At 37.3% G+C, this 15,385-nt stretch overlaps 1 protein-coding gene across 1 annotated transcript in view; it reads left to right on the top strand.

Annotated features, from left to right (window-relative positions):
* Positions 1-15,385, top strand: part of CCDC192 (coiled-coil domain containing 192) — a 252,039-nt gene that overhangs the window by 811 nt on the left and 235,843 nt on the right.

The following is a 15,385-nucleotide window of genomic DNA, read 5'->3' on the forward strand; positions in this document are numbered from 1 at the left end:
CAGGAGTTACACTGCAGCATTTTGCCTACCTTACAGGATATTTATAATGAGTGCAGCTGCCCTCTATCATGTATATCTGCATCCCAGGATGACAAAAATTACTTTCCCAAGGTCACTGTAGAATAGAGCTGACTTCTGATTCAGAAAAATGTGGCAAACTCATTCTCAGTCTGGGCTCTGACTGGTTTGTTCTCCCAAGAGACCCCAAGTTCTAGATCAACATTTCTCCCTCCAAGAGACATCTTTATTAAAGCATCTTAAATACTGTAAAGTAAGTCGAATATGGGGTTTGAAGGAGATTAACTTGACTCCTGCTGTTAAACTAATGAACATTCCAAGTGAGATCATTCTTTTACTATATTTAAGGGTTAAAGCTGAAACAAAATAAGCAACAGCTTTTAGAGGCAGAAATTAGAGCACATACTTATGTATGCAGGAAAAAAATATGTATTCAAGTTCGTTTTTTATTGAATTCATTTCATAGTGTTTTTTAAAAATTGTTTAATTTTACTTATTTTTTATATGGCAAATTCTTAATAGCTATCAAATTTATACATATTAATGTATATATGTCAATCCCAATCTCCCAATTTATCACACCACCACGCCCCTCCGCCACTTTCCCCCCTTGGTATCCATACGTTTGTTCTCTATATCTGTGTCTCTATTTCTGCCCTGCAAACCAGTTCATCTGTACCATTTTTCTAGGTTCCACATATATGTGTTAATATACGATATTTGTTTTTCTCTTTCTGACTTACTTCACTCTGTATGACAGTCTCTAGATCCATCCATGTCTCTACAAATGACCCAATTTCATTCATTTTTATGGCTGAGTAATATTCCATTGTATATATGTACCACATCTTCTTTATCCATTCATCTGTCAATGGGTATTTGGGTTGCTTCCGTGACCTGGCTATTTAAATAGTGATGCAATGAACACTAGGGTGCATGTGTCTTTCTGAATTATGGTTTTCTCAGGGTATATGCCCAGTAGTGGGATTGCTGGGTCATATGGTAGTTCTATTTTTAGTTTTTAAAGGAACCTCCATACTGTTCTCCATAATGACTGTATTGATTTACATTCCCACCAACAGTACAAGAGGGTTTCCTTTTCTCCACACCCTCTCCAGCATTGTTGTTTGTAGATTTTCTGATGATGATTATTCTAAGTGGTGTGAGGTGATACCTCATTGTAGTTTTGATTTGCATTTCTCTAATAATTAGTGATGTTGAGCAGCTTTTCACTTGCTTCTTGGCCATCTGTATGTCTTCTTAGGAGAAATGTCTATTTAGGTCTTCTGCCTATTTTTTGATTGGGCCGTTTGATTTTTAATATTGAGCTGCATGAGCTGTTTTGCATAATCTCCATAATCTGCATAATCTCCAATATTTTGGAGATTAATCTTTTGCCCGTTGATTCATTTGCAAATATTTTCTCCTGTTCTCAGGGTTGTCTTTTTGTCTAGTTTGTTGTTTCCTTTGCTTTGCAAAAGCTTTTAAATTTCATTAGGTCCCATTTGTTTATTTTTGTGTTTATTTCCATTACGCTAGGAGGTGGATCAAAAAAGATCTTGCTGTGATTTATGTCAGAGTATTCTTCCTATGTATTCCTCTCAGAGTTTTATAGTGTCTGGTCTTACATTTAGGTCTCTAATCCATTTTGAGTTTATTTTTATGTATGGTGTTAGGGAGTGTTCTAATTTCATTCTTTTACATGTAGCTGTCCAGTTTTCCCAGCACCACTTATTGAAGAGACTGTATTTTCTCCATTGTTTATCCTTGTCTCCTTTGTCATAGATTAGTTGACCATAGGTATGTGGGTTTATCTCTGGGCTTTCTGTCCTGTTCCATTGATCTATATTTCTGTTTTTGTGCCAGTACCATATTATCTTGATTACTGTAGCTTTGTAGTATAGTCTGAAGTAAGGGAGTCTGATTCCTCCAGCTCTGTTTTTTTCCCTCAAGACTGCTTTGGCTATTCAGGGTCTTTTGTGTCTCTATACAACTTTTAAGAATTTTTGTTCTAGTTCTGTAAAAAATGCCGTTGGTAATTTGATAGGGATTGCATTGAATCTGTAGATTGCTTTGGGTAGTAGAGTCATTTTCACAATGTTGATTCTTCCAATCCGAGAACACGGTATATCTCTCCATCTGTTGGTATCATCTTTAATTTCTTTCATCACTGTCTTATAGTTTTCTGCATACAGGGCTTTTGTCTCCCTAGGTAGGTTTATTCCTAGGTATTTTATTCTTTTTGCTGCAGTGGTAAATGGGAGTGCTTCCTTAATTTCTCTTTCAGATTTTTCATCATTAGTGTATAGGAATGTAAGAGATTTCTGTGCATTAATTTTGTATATTGCAACTTTACCAAATTCATTGATTAGCTCTAGTAGTTTTCTGGTGGCATCTTTAGGATTCTCTATGTATAGTATCATGTCATCTGCAAACAGTGACAGTTTTACTTCTTCTTTTCCAATTTGCATTACTTTTATTTCTTTTTCTTCTCTGATTGCTGTGGCTAGGACTTCCAAATCTATGTTGAATAATAATGGTGAGAGTGCACATCCTTGTCTTGTTCCTGATCTTAGAGGAAATGCTTTCAGTTCTTCACCATTGAGAATGATGTTTGCTGGGGGTTTGTTGTATATGGCCTTTATTATGTTGAGGTTGGGTTCCCTTTATGCCCACTTTCTGGAGGGTTTTTATCATAAATGGGTGTTGAATTCTGTCAAAAGCCTTTTCTGCATCTATTGAGATGATCATATGGTTTTTCTTCTTCAATTTGTTAATATGGTGTATCACATTGATTTGCGTATATTGAAGAATTCTTGCATCCCTGGGATAAATCCCACTTGCTCATTGTGTGTGATCCTTTCAATGTGTTGTTGGATTCTGTTTGCTAGTATTTTGTTGAGGATTTTTGCATCTATATTCATCAATGATGTTGGTCTGTAATTTTCTTTTTTTGTAGTATCTTTGTCTGGTTTGGGGATCAGGGTGATGGTGGCCTCATTGGATGAGCTTGGGAGTGTTTCTTCCTCTGCAATTTTTTGGAAGGGTTTGAGAAGGATGGGTGTTAGCTCTTCTCTAAATGTTTGATAGAATTCACCTGTGAAGCCATCTGGCCCTGGACTTTTGTTTGTTGAAAGATTTTTAATCACAGTTTCAATTTCATTAGTTGTGATTGGTCTGTTAATATTTTCTATTTCTTCTTGGTTCAGTCTTGGAAGATTATATCTTTCTAAGAATTTGTCCATTTCTTCCAGGTTGTCCATTTTATTGGCATAGAGTTGCTTGTAGTAGTCTCTTAGGATGCTTTGTATTTCTGCAGTGTCAGTTGTTATTTCTCCTTTTTCATTTCTAATTCTGTTGATTTGAGTCTTCTCCCTTTTTTTCTTGATGAGTCTGGCTAATGGTTTATCAATTTTGTTTATCTTCTCAAAGAACCAGCTTTTAGTTTTATTGATCTTTGCTATTGTTTTCTTTGTTTCTATTTCATTTATTTCTGCTCTGACATTTATGATTTCTTTCTTTCTACTAATTTTGGGTTTTCTTTGTTCTTCTTTCTGTAGTTCCTTTAGGTGTAAGGTTAGATTGTTTATTTGTGATTTTTCTTGTTTCTTGAGGTAGGCTTGTACTGCTATAAACTTCCCTCTTAGAACTGCTTTTGCTGCATCCCATAGGTTTTGAATCATTGTAAGTCGTCTCTAGGTACTTTTTGATTTCCTCTTTGATTTCTTCAGTGATATCTGGGATATTTAGTAATGTATTGTTTAGCCTCCATGTGTTTGTGTTTTAACGTTTTTTCTCATAGCATTGTGGTCAGAAAAGATGCTTGATATGATTTCAATTTTCTTAAGTTTACTGAGGCTTGATTTGTGACCCAAGATGTGATCTATTCTGGAGAATGTTCTGTGTACACTTGAGAAGAAAGTGTAATCTGCTGTTTTTGGATGGAATGTGCTATAAATATCAATTATATCTATCTGGTCTGTTGTGTCATTTAAAGCTTGTGTTTCCTAATTAATTTTCTGTTTGGATGATTTCTCCATTGGTGTAAGTGAGGTGTTAAAGTCCCACTATTATTGTGTTACTGTTGATTTCCTCTTTTATAGCTGTTAGCACTTGCCTTATGTACTGAGGTGCTCCTAAGTTGGGTGCATATATATTTATAACTGTTATATCTTCTTATTGGATTGATCGCTTGATCACTATGTTGTGTCCTTCCTTGTCTCTTGTAACATTCTTTATTTTAAAATCTATTTTATCTGATATGAGTATTGCTACTCCAACTTTCTTTTGATTTCCATTTGCATGGAATATCTTTTTCCATCCCCTCACCTTCAGTCTGTATATGTCCCTAGGTCTGAAGTGGGTCTCTTGTAGACAGCATATATATGGGTCTTGTTTTTGTATCCATTCAGCAAGCCTGTTTCTTTTAGTTGGAGCATTTAAGCCATTCACGTTTAAGGTAGTTATCGATATGTATGCTCCTATGACCATTTTCTTAATTGTTTTGGGTTTGTTTTTGTAGGTCCTTTTCTTCTCTTGTGTTTCCCACTTAGAGAAGTTCCTTTAGCATTTGTTGTAGAGCTGGTTTGGTGGTGCTGAATTCTCTTAGCTTTTGCTTGTCAGTGAAGCTTTTGATTTCTCTGTTGAATCTGAATGAGATCCTTGCTGGGTAGAGTAATCTTGGTGGTAGGTTCTTCCCTTTCATGACTTTAAATATACCATGGTATTCCCTTCTGGCTTGTAGAGTTTCTGCTGAGAAATCAGCTGTTAATCTTATGGGAGTTCCCCTTGTATGTTATTTGTCATTTTTCCCTTGTTGCTTTCAATAATTTTTCTTTGTCTTTAATTTTTGTCAGTTTGATTACTATGTGTCTCAGCGTGTTTCTTCTTGGATTCATCCTGTATGGGACTCTCTGTGCTTCCTGGACTTGGGTGGCTATTTCCTTTCCCATGTTAGCGAAGTTTTTGACTATAATCTCTTCAAATATTTTCTCGGGTCCTTTCTCTCCCTCTTCTCCTTCTGGGCCTCCTATAATGTGAATGTCGTTGCATTTAATCTTGTCCCAGAGGTTTCTTAGGCTGTCTTCATTTCTTTTCATTCTTTTTTCTTTATTCTGTTCCATGGCAGTGAATTCCACCATTCTGTCTTCCAGGTCACTTATCCGTTCTTCTGCCTCAGTTATTCTGCTATTGATTCCTTCTAGTGTATTTTTCGTTTCAGTTATTGTATTGTTCATCTCTGTTTATTTGTTCTTTAATTCTTCTAGATCTTTGTTAAACTTTTTTTTTTTTTGCGGTACGCGGGCCTCTCACTGTTGTGGCCTCTCCCGTTGCGGAGCACAGGCTCCGGACGTGCAGGCTCAGCGGCCACGGCTCATGGGCCCAGCGGCTCCACAGCATGTGGGATCTTCCCAGACCAGGGCACGAACCCGTGTCTCCTGCATTTGCACGCGGACTCTTAACCACTGTGCCACCAGGGAAGCCCTGTTAAACATTTCTTTTATCTTCTCGATCTTTGCCTCCATTTTTTTTCTGAGGTCCTGAATCATCTTCACTGTCATTATTCTGAATTTTTTCTGGAAGCTTGCCTATCTCCACTTCATTTGGTTGCTTTTCTGGGGTTTTATCTTGTTCCTTCATCTGGTACATAGCCCTATGCCTTTTCATCTTGTCTATCATTCTGTGAATGTGGTTTTTGTTCCACAGGCTGTAAGATTATAGTTTTTCTTGCTTCTGCTGTCTGCCCTCTGGTGGATGACGCTATCTAAGAGGCTTGTCTCATTTCATAGTGTTTTACTGAAACAGTGAAGCTTTTATATTATATTGATAAATTTGGTTTGATGAGAAATTTTACTTGTCCACCATAAATCACCTAAAAAAAACTTGTAGTTTGAAGAGGTCAGCTTTCAGAATTGACATGTAAACATATTGAAACACAATTATTTTCAAAAAATATTTTAAGCTCCAAAGCATTGAATAAATTCCACCTGATTTTTGAGATCGGAGATGTATGTCTTCTGAGACAAATTATGCAAAGGGGGATGTCTCAATTATTGATTCATCACAAAGCGCAGAGCTGTGATCTCCAGAAAATATGCTCAAATCCCTATATGTGCATATATAATGTGGATCAAACTGGCCCACGCCAGAAGAGGTTAGTTATTTGCTTGTTTTGAGATGCAAAAGAAGGACCATCTAAACTTTGTGTCTCCTGTTACTTAAAAGAATAAATTAATTCTTTCCAGATAGGTGTCTACCTCTTCAGGAGCAAGTCCTCGCCATCCTTACAGCTTGCTCTGGCCTGATGAGTCAGCATCCAACCCTTCAGCCAGTCTGGGGCCCTTACCAAAGTCACTTTTTAGAATAGGATTCCCTGATGAATTTATAATAGAATGGAACTTTTGCTTCCAGTTTCCTGCCATAAACTACACTTATGTCTTGTCACAACAAACACCACAAGATATTCTTATATAATTCCATCCCATAGACTTTTCCAGTATCCTGATTGATGTGTCTATGCTTTAGCCTCAGAGAGATTCCCTTAAACCATCTTTCAAAGGGAATTTCCACTTCTTTTCTTCTAAGATTCCCATTATTTTCTTCTACGCCCTATTACATTCTTAGAGCTCTGAATTTTAGCCAGCTTTTAAGAAAGCAGTTCTTCCTGGATTCTTTGGGGTTTTCAAAGCTGGAAAGAAATGCTGCTGTCATCTATTTGACCCCCCCCCTTACTTTTCATATAAAGAAATAGAGAGGCAAAGAGGTCAAATGGCATACCCATAGTCACATGGCATACCCATAGTCACATCTCCACCCATAGTTGTGTCATCTTACATATGTGGTGTGTGTGCACATGAATTCAAACAGAATGAGCAGTTAATAAATCTATGAAGTGAAAAATGTCCTTTTGCTAATTGACATGAGAGTTATTCTTAAATAATCTCTTTTTTCTTGGAGGGGGGAATACACTTGTGTGTTTCTTAAAAACAACCCTATGGGGCTTCCCTGGTGGCGCAGTGGTTGAGAGTCCGCCTGCCGATGCAGGGGACACAGGTTCGTGCCCCGGTCCAGGAAGATCCCACATGCCGCGGAGCGGCTGGGCCCGTGAGCCATGGCCGCTGGGCCTGCACGCCTGGAGCCTGTGCTCCGGCCACAGCAGTCAGAGGCCCGCGTACTGCAAAAAAAAAAAAAAAAAAAAAAAACAACCCTATGGACAACATATTTTCCTTTGGGATATTCCCAAGCTCCAGTTTAGGCGTCTGGACAACCAGAAGTATTTCCAGGTAGATTATAAAGGATTCCTTAGCAAAGATTCTCTTTCTCTAGACAAAGGATAATCAATCTAGGATAAGCCTTCAAAGTTTCTTTATTTCCAAATAGACCTTTGAGCTGTTTTTCTTAGCTGAAGAGACCCACCAAGGGAGATTACAACATAAAGTTCATAAACGCTTTGGATTTAGTCCTGTCTCTGGTTTATCAAAGAGATGTCTGGGTCCTCTTAGGACATAGATAGAACTTCAGAAGTTATACAATGAAGTATTTCAAGTTTGAAATATCCTTTTCTGTCATGCATTTTTTCCTAGTTTCCTCACTTCTTTCCTTCCCTCTGTTTTCTGATAAGTGGAGTTCTGGAAAGAGCTTAATACAACATTATATTCAGTACTTCTCTGGTATGTGAATATTTCTTCAATAGTCACAACAAACGGCTGCCTGACTTCTGCCTCAACATGCCTGACTTCTTAAGGAGTCCATTTTGAGCTTGTTCTGTTTTATATAAAATATTTTTTAACCTACTATAAACTTGTATTTTGGCAATTTTCACTAATTGGACACTTTTTTTTTCTTCTGCAGTGACAGATTTCTAATATTCTTTAACAGGACAACCCTCGAGATATAGCTATTGTTGAATGAAAATTCTCCATGGATCCCTCCTCGTTTTGCATGTCTTTCCAGCCAAGTCACTGACAGCATTTTGTTCTTTTCCAAGATGTTTGTTTAGAGATCATATCTCCTTTTCCCTAATAAGATGGTTAGGCAGATTTGCTTGTAGCCTATTATAAAATATTGGGATTTCCTAACTCGGGGTTCCTCTCCTATAAGGCAGCCCACTGTGTGTGCAAGCATTAACTGGTCTGATTTGCATTGCCCTGTGGGAACTGGGCTAAGTAACTGACACTGGGAAGTGTTGATACTCTGGGTACTATGATTGCTGTGAGTAATGAACTTCTACCAGCATCCATGAAACTATGTCAGGCTAACATGTCAGCTTGAAAGTATGGTCAAATTTCATCTCCTTCAGAGTTTTTGACAGTTACCATTATTCCCCGAGGATAAAAAACTCCACTTCCTTCAACCACCCTTCATCTTGTCATACGTTTTGAATCATCTCTTGTTCTTATCAAACATTCTGGATGCTCTTCAGTTTAACTATGTCTCTGCTGCATAGAAAGGAAAATAATAGCCCATATGTGGCTAAAATGAGTAAAATCAAATTATGATTTCATTCTGAAAAGCACATGTTATAAGGCAGCCCAAGATGAAACCATCTTTTTTGCCACCACATAACTGTTGACTCATACCAAATTCACAGTCAGCTGAAACTCTCAGGCATTTTTATCTATACCAAGGTAGAAATTTACCTATGCCATGTTGTGTCAAATGTTATGTCAAATGTAAATTCCCATTCTGCTCTTGTACAGTTTTAAAATTTGCATCCCAGTCTAAGAATTTAACATTTCTCTTTCTTGATTTCATTGTATTCCATTTGGTCCATGATTCTAGGCTTTTTATAATCTGATTCCCTCATTATCATATTCATTGTGCTCACCATCTTTGTGTCATCCATACGTTGGTTCAGCAAGCCTTCTATATTTTTATCCACATTAATGCTAAAACTTTGAATATATCAGAGCCAAGTAGAGAGCCCTGGGCCATGCCACAGAGATCTCAATGCATTTTAGGAGTTCAGTTGGCAGGAGTAATCATAAGCAATTGTCCCCTATGGTAATCTCCACAGAGATGTTTAACTGAGGGGAAATCTGTGAAGCATGATGACTCATTCAAGTCTGCAGCAAAGCTTCAGAAGACAGTGAAGCCATCAAAATGATATTTGCATAACTTTCAGAGTGCAGCTGAAGTGCTATGGATCCAAATTGGCAAATGGGAGTCACACAAATGGCAACAAGAGACTCTACATTTACTAGAGCTTAAAACTCATAGGCAGTGAAAAGACTTTTAGCTACACCCACCTCTCTGCCCAGCACTGTAACTCTGGTTACACATAAAAATAATCATGCAATATCCACCGGAGAAAATTCTTCCTGGTGGCAGAGATCATCAATCATATATTAATCCACTTGAGATAGCACAGAATAGTGAAAGAGCACACATCTGGCAGCTTGGGTTCTTTACTGTCCTGCAAGGAGCTGGCTGAGAGGCTTTTTAAAGTCCATTCATTCCTCTAGGCCTCACTTTCTTTACTTGTAAATTGAGAAGTTTAGACCAGTTAATCTCCAAATACCTTTTAGTGCTAAAAAAAGCATTTATAGCTAGAAATTTGGGAACCATTTACTGAACACAAATATGAAAGAGACTTGAAGAACTTAGATAATATATCTCAGGTCCCATGGCCAGTGTGAGGCAAAGTGAGAATGTGAATTCAGTTTGCCATGGAACGCTTGCCTATCTACAGAATAGCCCCAGGAATCAAACCAATAGCAAAAACTATAAGTAAGACAAACTCTAGAAATAGAAATAAGGTTTTCTAGAAATACTAAATTGAATCAACATACTTCTGTTGTTGTTATTATTATTTTTAAGAAACCACCTGGAAAAAAGATTTTATGGGCCAAAAAGGGGCCTTTCACCGGACTGTGAGGTTGACTTAACATACTAAGTTTTGCTTTGTTTTGGATACTCAGCCTGTTTACATTTGGCCTCCAACCCTCATTCATTTTGTGACCTTGGGAAAGTAACTTAACTTTTTTTGTGTGTGGTACGAGGGCCTCTCACTGTTGTGGCCTCTCCCGTTGCGGAGCACAGGCTCCAGACATGCAGGCTCACTGGCCATGGCTCACGGGCCCAGCCGCTCTGCGACATGTGGGATCTTCCAGGACTGGGGCATGAACCCATGTCCCCAGAATCGGCAGGCAGACTCTCAACCACTCCGCCACCAGGGAAGCCCAGGAAAGTGACTTAACTTTTGTATACCTCATTTCTCATCTGTAAAATGGGCGTGCTATTAATAACATCTTCCCCACCGGGGTTTTTACAAGAACTAAATGAGAAGATGAGACTAGTACCTGACTAACAAGATTTTGACAAATATTGACTTGATAACGATTTCAATGCAGGAGGGATATTTTACATGTGTACCTCACTGAGACACTAAGTTGTGTAAATATGCACACCAAACACAAAACTCTGCCATTAAAAATTAGGCTATTAAGGGCAAATTTTATAAAACTGTGCTTTTGTGATTCCAAGTTCTGGATAAAATGAAGAAATATCCAGTTAAAGTAATGATTAATTTGAGCTCATTACCTAAAATAAAAGCTTTATCTTTGGAACTAGTTTAGACCTCTAGGCATTGAGAGACAAGGTTTCTCTTTTTCATTCCCAGAAGTGCTCTTTGATCATACAAATTTTTTGCTTTACATGAACCAACTTTGAAAATATTTGGAAGCAGAAAGGATTCACTCTCAGGTTTCTTATCATTGCTTAGCTGGTGACCTTGGTAAAGTCAATTGAGTTCCTTCATGTTCCCCATAAAATGGAAGTAATAAATGGGACTATTTGGCAAATAAATCAATGATCTTTTAAGTGTGCAAAATCTTGCCAAAACACATTAAATATCAAAATGTGTATATTTGAAAATAATTTCTTTTATGGCCCCAAAAGAAATAGATTAAGCACACATTTTATTGATAAAACAACACACATGGCATGTGAAATGCTACTTCATAGTCCCCGAGTAATGTATTTAATCCTGAAATATTGGAGAATTTTTTGTGGATGTTCTCTGGCAGTATAATCCCTGCCCCTTGCCAGCCTGCCACCCCCTTCTAAGATAAGTAGAGATTTTTGCAGCTATTTTTAGTTTTAAATTAGTTTTAAATAGGGAAAACACTAATCTTGTGATTACCCTCCTCACAGAATTCCAAGACTGAGTTTTCATGGAGGCGACTCTGTTCCTCTGAGTGGTCTGTAAGTGAAGTTTCAAAGAATACCCAGCTAGTGAGTCCAGGAATGAAACTATGTGTTTATTTAAATATCTCACCAAGGAGGGCAAAATATGAGAAGGATATGTCCTCTAAGTTTTGCAAAGGAATTCTTGGCAATAAATCTTGTTGACTCTTCAGAATTGGATAGGTCTGCTTAGTACGTTGGACAGTTTTCCAGGATATCAGGTTATTGGCCACAGCTTTTGGTGGTGAGGTTTCTATGGGGTAAACACCTCTTGGGAGAAATCTATGACTGGTGCATCCTATAGGATGTCATTGTGAGACTGCGTAGACTAGCCCCTGTGGCCAGCTACTATCCTCCCCTAGAAACTTTTCTCAGAATGTAACTTCTCCCTTATGCCCTGGGAAACAGCTGCCTGTGCTCTTGGATTGTTCTATATTACTGAGTCATTCTCTACCTTTGCTTACCTTTCTGGGTAATTTAAATTTAAGAAGTGAAAGTGTCCAAATGCTGTAAGATCACATTTTGCATTAAGCAATTAATTCATTCATCAACATACATTACTGAGTGCCTAATGGCTATCGGGCATTGTACTAGGGCCTCATTAAGTTTACAGAGATATATAAAAGTACCTACTCTTGAGGAAGAGACATTCTAGTTGGGAAGCAGAAAATGGTTCCACTTCTATTTATTACTTTTTGAAGAAGCTAACATTCTGATAAAATTTTGCCCAAGATGCCCCTTAAGTTTGATTTGTTTCAATTTACTTTCTAGAAACAATATTACTCTCCATTAGTTTTAAAATGAGTATAATTTTAAAACATTTTATAAAATTCAGTAAAATGCAACATATGAGTAAATGTTATTGAAATATATAAATGTCTTAAATGATGTCTTCAGATCTCAGAACTACCCAATGTTTTATTTCTGGAAGTATCTTTAAGATAGATTTAGAGAAAACACTTGGATTTAGGCCAAATGATGAACCATAAGTTCTAGGAAGCCAAATTAAATCAGTTAAATGATGAATAGAAAAAGTTATCCAGGTAATTCAGACCTCTTCTCCCCCTAAGGAAACAGTGCTAAAGTCTGTAAATGGAGAGAGGGTTGATACTCAGATCAGCCGATAGATAAATAGTATCCACCGTACCTGAAATCTCTGCTTAATCTGATGATAGGAATTATTTGTAATCATCTTTATTGACCACATATTTCCTAGTCAGCACACTGATTTAGACATAACAAATACTTAATAATTATTTGTTGCATAGAAGTGAATTTAATTGAGGTAAGTGCCCGAATACCTACTTATCCCTGTGGCCACTAAATACTGCCTGTGATAAACTTCCATACTTTTGACTCTTAAGGTCAAAAACATGAAAGACCTGTTAATGTCTTTTTCTTTCTTTCTATCCAACCCCTCCCATTTAAAAAATTATTAGTAAGTCCTCTATGAGGGAATTTTGTGTGTGTGTATGCAGCAATTTTCCTCAGGGCTAACTCTCATTTGGGGAATAAGTTTTACTTTCTAACCATCCTTTGAGCCCCATGTAAAGAACATATTTAAAAATAGAAATATATTGGTGATTTTGTCTCTTTTAAGCTTAACTCATCTTATACAAAATTTCTGCTTTTGAAAAGTTACCCTACAACCCTAGTTTGAAATGGAGTTTAGTATAATAAACATTTACTTAATAAACCATACCAGGACAGAAGAATTGGATGATGGATTATCATACATTTAAACATTCACTGGCAAAAACTAACCAACTCTTTTTCAATTTAACTTGACTGGATCTTTTTGGCTGGCTGCCCTTCTGCACTCAGCTGAACTGGCACTCCTCATATTTTAAAGAGACACATGGATTTCCAAACTTAATCTTTAAATCCCTAATAGCTTGGTCTCTGCTAAAATTCACTAATTCCCTTCTGCTTGTTCTAATGAAAGGAAAGGCTTAGCAAGGAGGGATGAAATTATTGTTTTTGTTAAAAAAAATCACTAACAAACCTTGAAAGGAATGTGGAGTCTTTTATTCAAGGAGACCAAAATGCATTGGATTATGGCTTATATTTTTTGCCCATTCATGCATCCATTTTTCTCATATTATAGATTCAAAAACCAAGGTTTCAATTTGCTATGTCATATTCCTTTGTTCAATCATTTTTTTGACAGAAATGCTTAGAGAGTTTCCTGCGTGGATGGCATTTTACTGGATGTACATTGAGTCAGATAGCATCATTGGCTTCAAAATGTTTAAAATCCAATAAGGATCACAAACATACAGCAGGTTACAGACTGAATGTGGGCAAAGAAGGATGGACTTCTGCTGGTTGGTCATAATGAAGGAGGTGACATTTATCTTAGGTCTTGAAGAATAGATGGAATTTCAATAAGCAAAATCAGAAGAAAGAGGAAGGGTGAATGATGTGGTATAAAAGGAACAAGACTGGAAAGTGACAGATCTGGGTTCTGGAAACTGCCAGAAATTCACTTCATGGGCTGTAGGATATCAGGTTCTTCATTCATAAAGTGAATAATTGGGTTAGGTGATCTCCGCCTTCCCTTACAGTCCTATCATCCTATGGCCATGGAAAGACATAGAATTTGTATGGATGGTCTGGAATGAGCAGTAATCAAGATGAGCTGGTGTGTAGGGGTTCATGTTGGAAGAAACGGTAGTAGGATTTGGTCTTGAATATCAAACTGAGGAGACTACCTTCAACAATATTAACAATAATGACATGGTCTACTATTAAACAGTATTAGATTTTTGTGTGGAAAAACAAAAACTTCTGAGTCTTCTCCACCCATCAGTTGTCATTCAGAAAAACATCCTGAATGACCTGATATTTACATTAGGTTTTGTTACTCATCCGTTTGTTCTTCCGGTTATGTATAATTGCTTCAGAAAAGTTTGGTTGCTTTTTGCTCTTCTCAGAGAGGAACTGGTCACACTGGTGGGTAAAATTCAGGTATTTGGGATCTTTAAGACACAATGTTGGCATCTCAAAGGAGGAGCCAACCCTCTTCAGTGGCATCAGGAACCCCTCCTTCTATCCTGTATTTACACAAATAACTGGGTTTTGTCAACAGATTGGTGGCTTTGGGGACTCATAAAGGATGTATTATTTCAGCTTATAAAATATTTGCAAAGGATAAATTTTTCTGAGTCAGGCTTATTCAAGTTAAAGTAATTGAAGAGCCCTTATGGAGATGCCACATGACCCCTCCCCCAGCTCCTCTTCAAAAAACGAATAAGATTTTTCCAGCTAAGCAGAGCTTCATCGTGCTATGCAATACCCTGTTATCCCAAGGCATCACAACTAATATGTGAAGGAGGAAAAAGCTGGGGGGCATAAGGTTAACAGCTGATCTTTCAGCAGAAACTCTGCAAGCCAGAAGGGAGTGTCAGGACATATTTAAAGTGATGAAGGAGAAAAACCTACAACCAAGATTACTCTACCCAGCAAGGATCTCATTCAGATTTGACAGAGAAATGAAAACCTTTACAAACAAGCAAAAGCTAAGAGAATTCAGCACCACAAAACCAGCTTTACAACAAATGCTAAAGGAACTTCTCTAGGCAGGAAGCACAAGAGAAGGAAAAGACCTACAATAACAAACCCAAAAGAATTAAGAAAAAGGTAATAGGAACATAGATATCGATAATTACCTTAAATGTAAATGGATTAAATGCTCCAACCGAAAAACATAGACTGGCTGAATGGATACAAAAACAAGACCCATATATATGCTGTCTACAGGAGACCCACCTCAGACCTAGGACACATACAGACTGAAAGTGAGGGGATGGAAAAAGATATTCCATGCAAATGGAAACCAAAAGAAAGCTGGAGTAGCAATTCTCACATCAGACAAAATAGACTTTAAAATAAAGACTATTACAAGAGACAAAGAAGGACACTACATAATGATCAAGGGATCAATCCAAGAAGAAGATATAACAGTTGTAAATATTTATGCACTGAACATAGGTGCACCTCAATACATAAGGCAAATACTAACAGCAATAAAAGGAGAAATCGACAGTAACACAATCATAGTAGGGAACTTTAACACCCCACTTTCACCAATGGACAGATCATCCAAAATGCAAATAAATAAGGAAACACAAGCTTTAAATGATACATTAAACAAGATGGACTTAATTTATATTTGTAG

The sequence above is a fragment of the Phocoena phocoena genome, chromosome 3 (assembly GCF_963924675.1).
Source record: "Phocoena phocoena chromosome 3, mPhoPho1.1, whole genome shotgun sequence".
Taxonomy (NCBI): domain Eukaryota; kingdom Metazoa; phylum Chordata; class Mammalia; order Artiodactyla; family Phocoenidae; genus Phocoena; species Phocoena phocoena.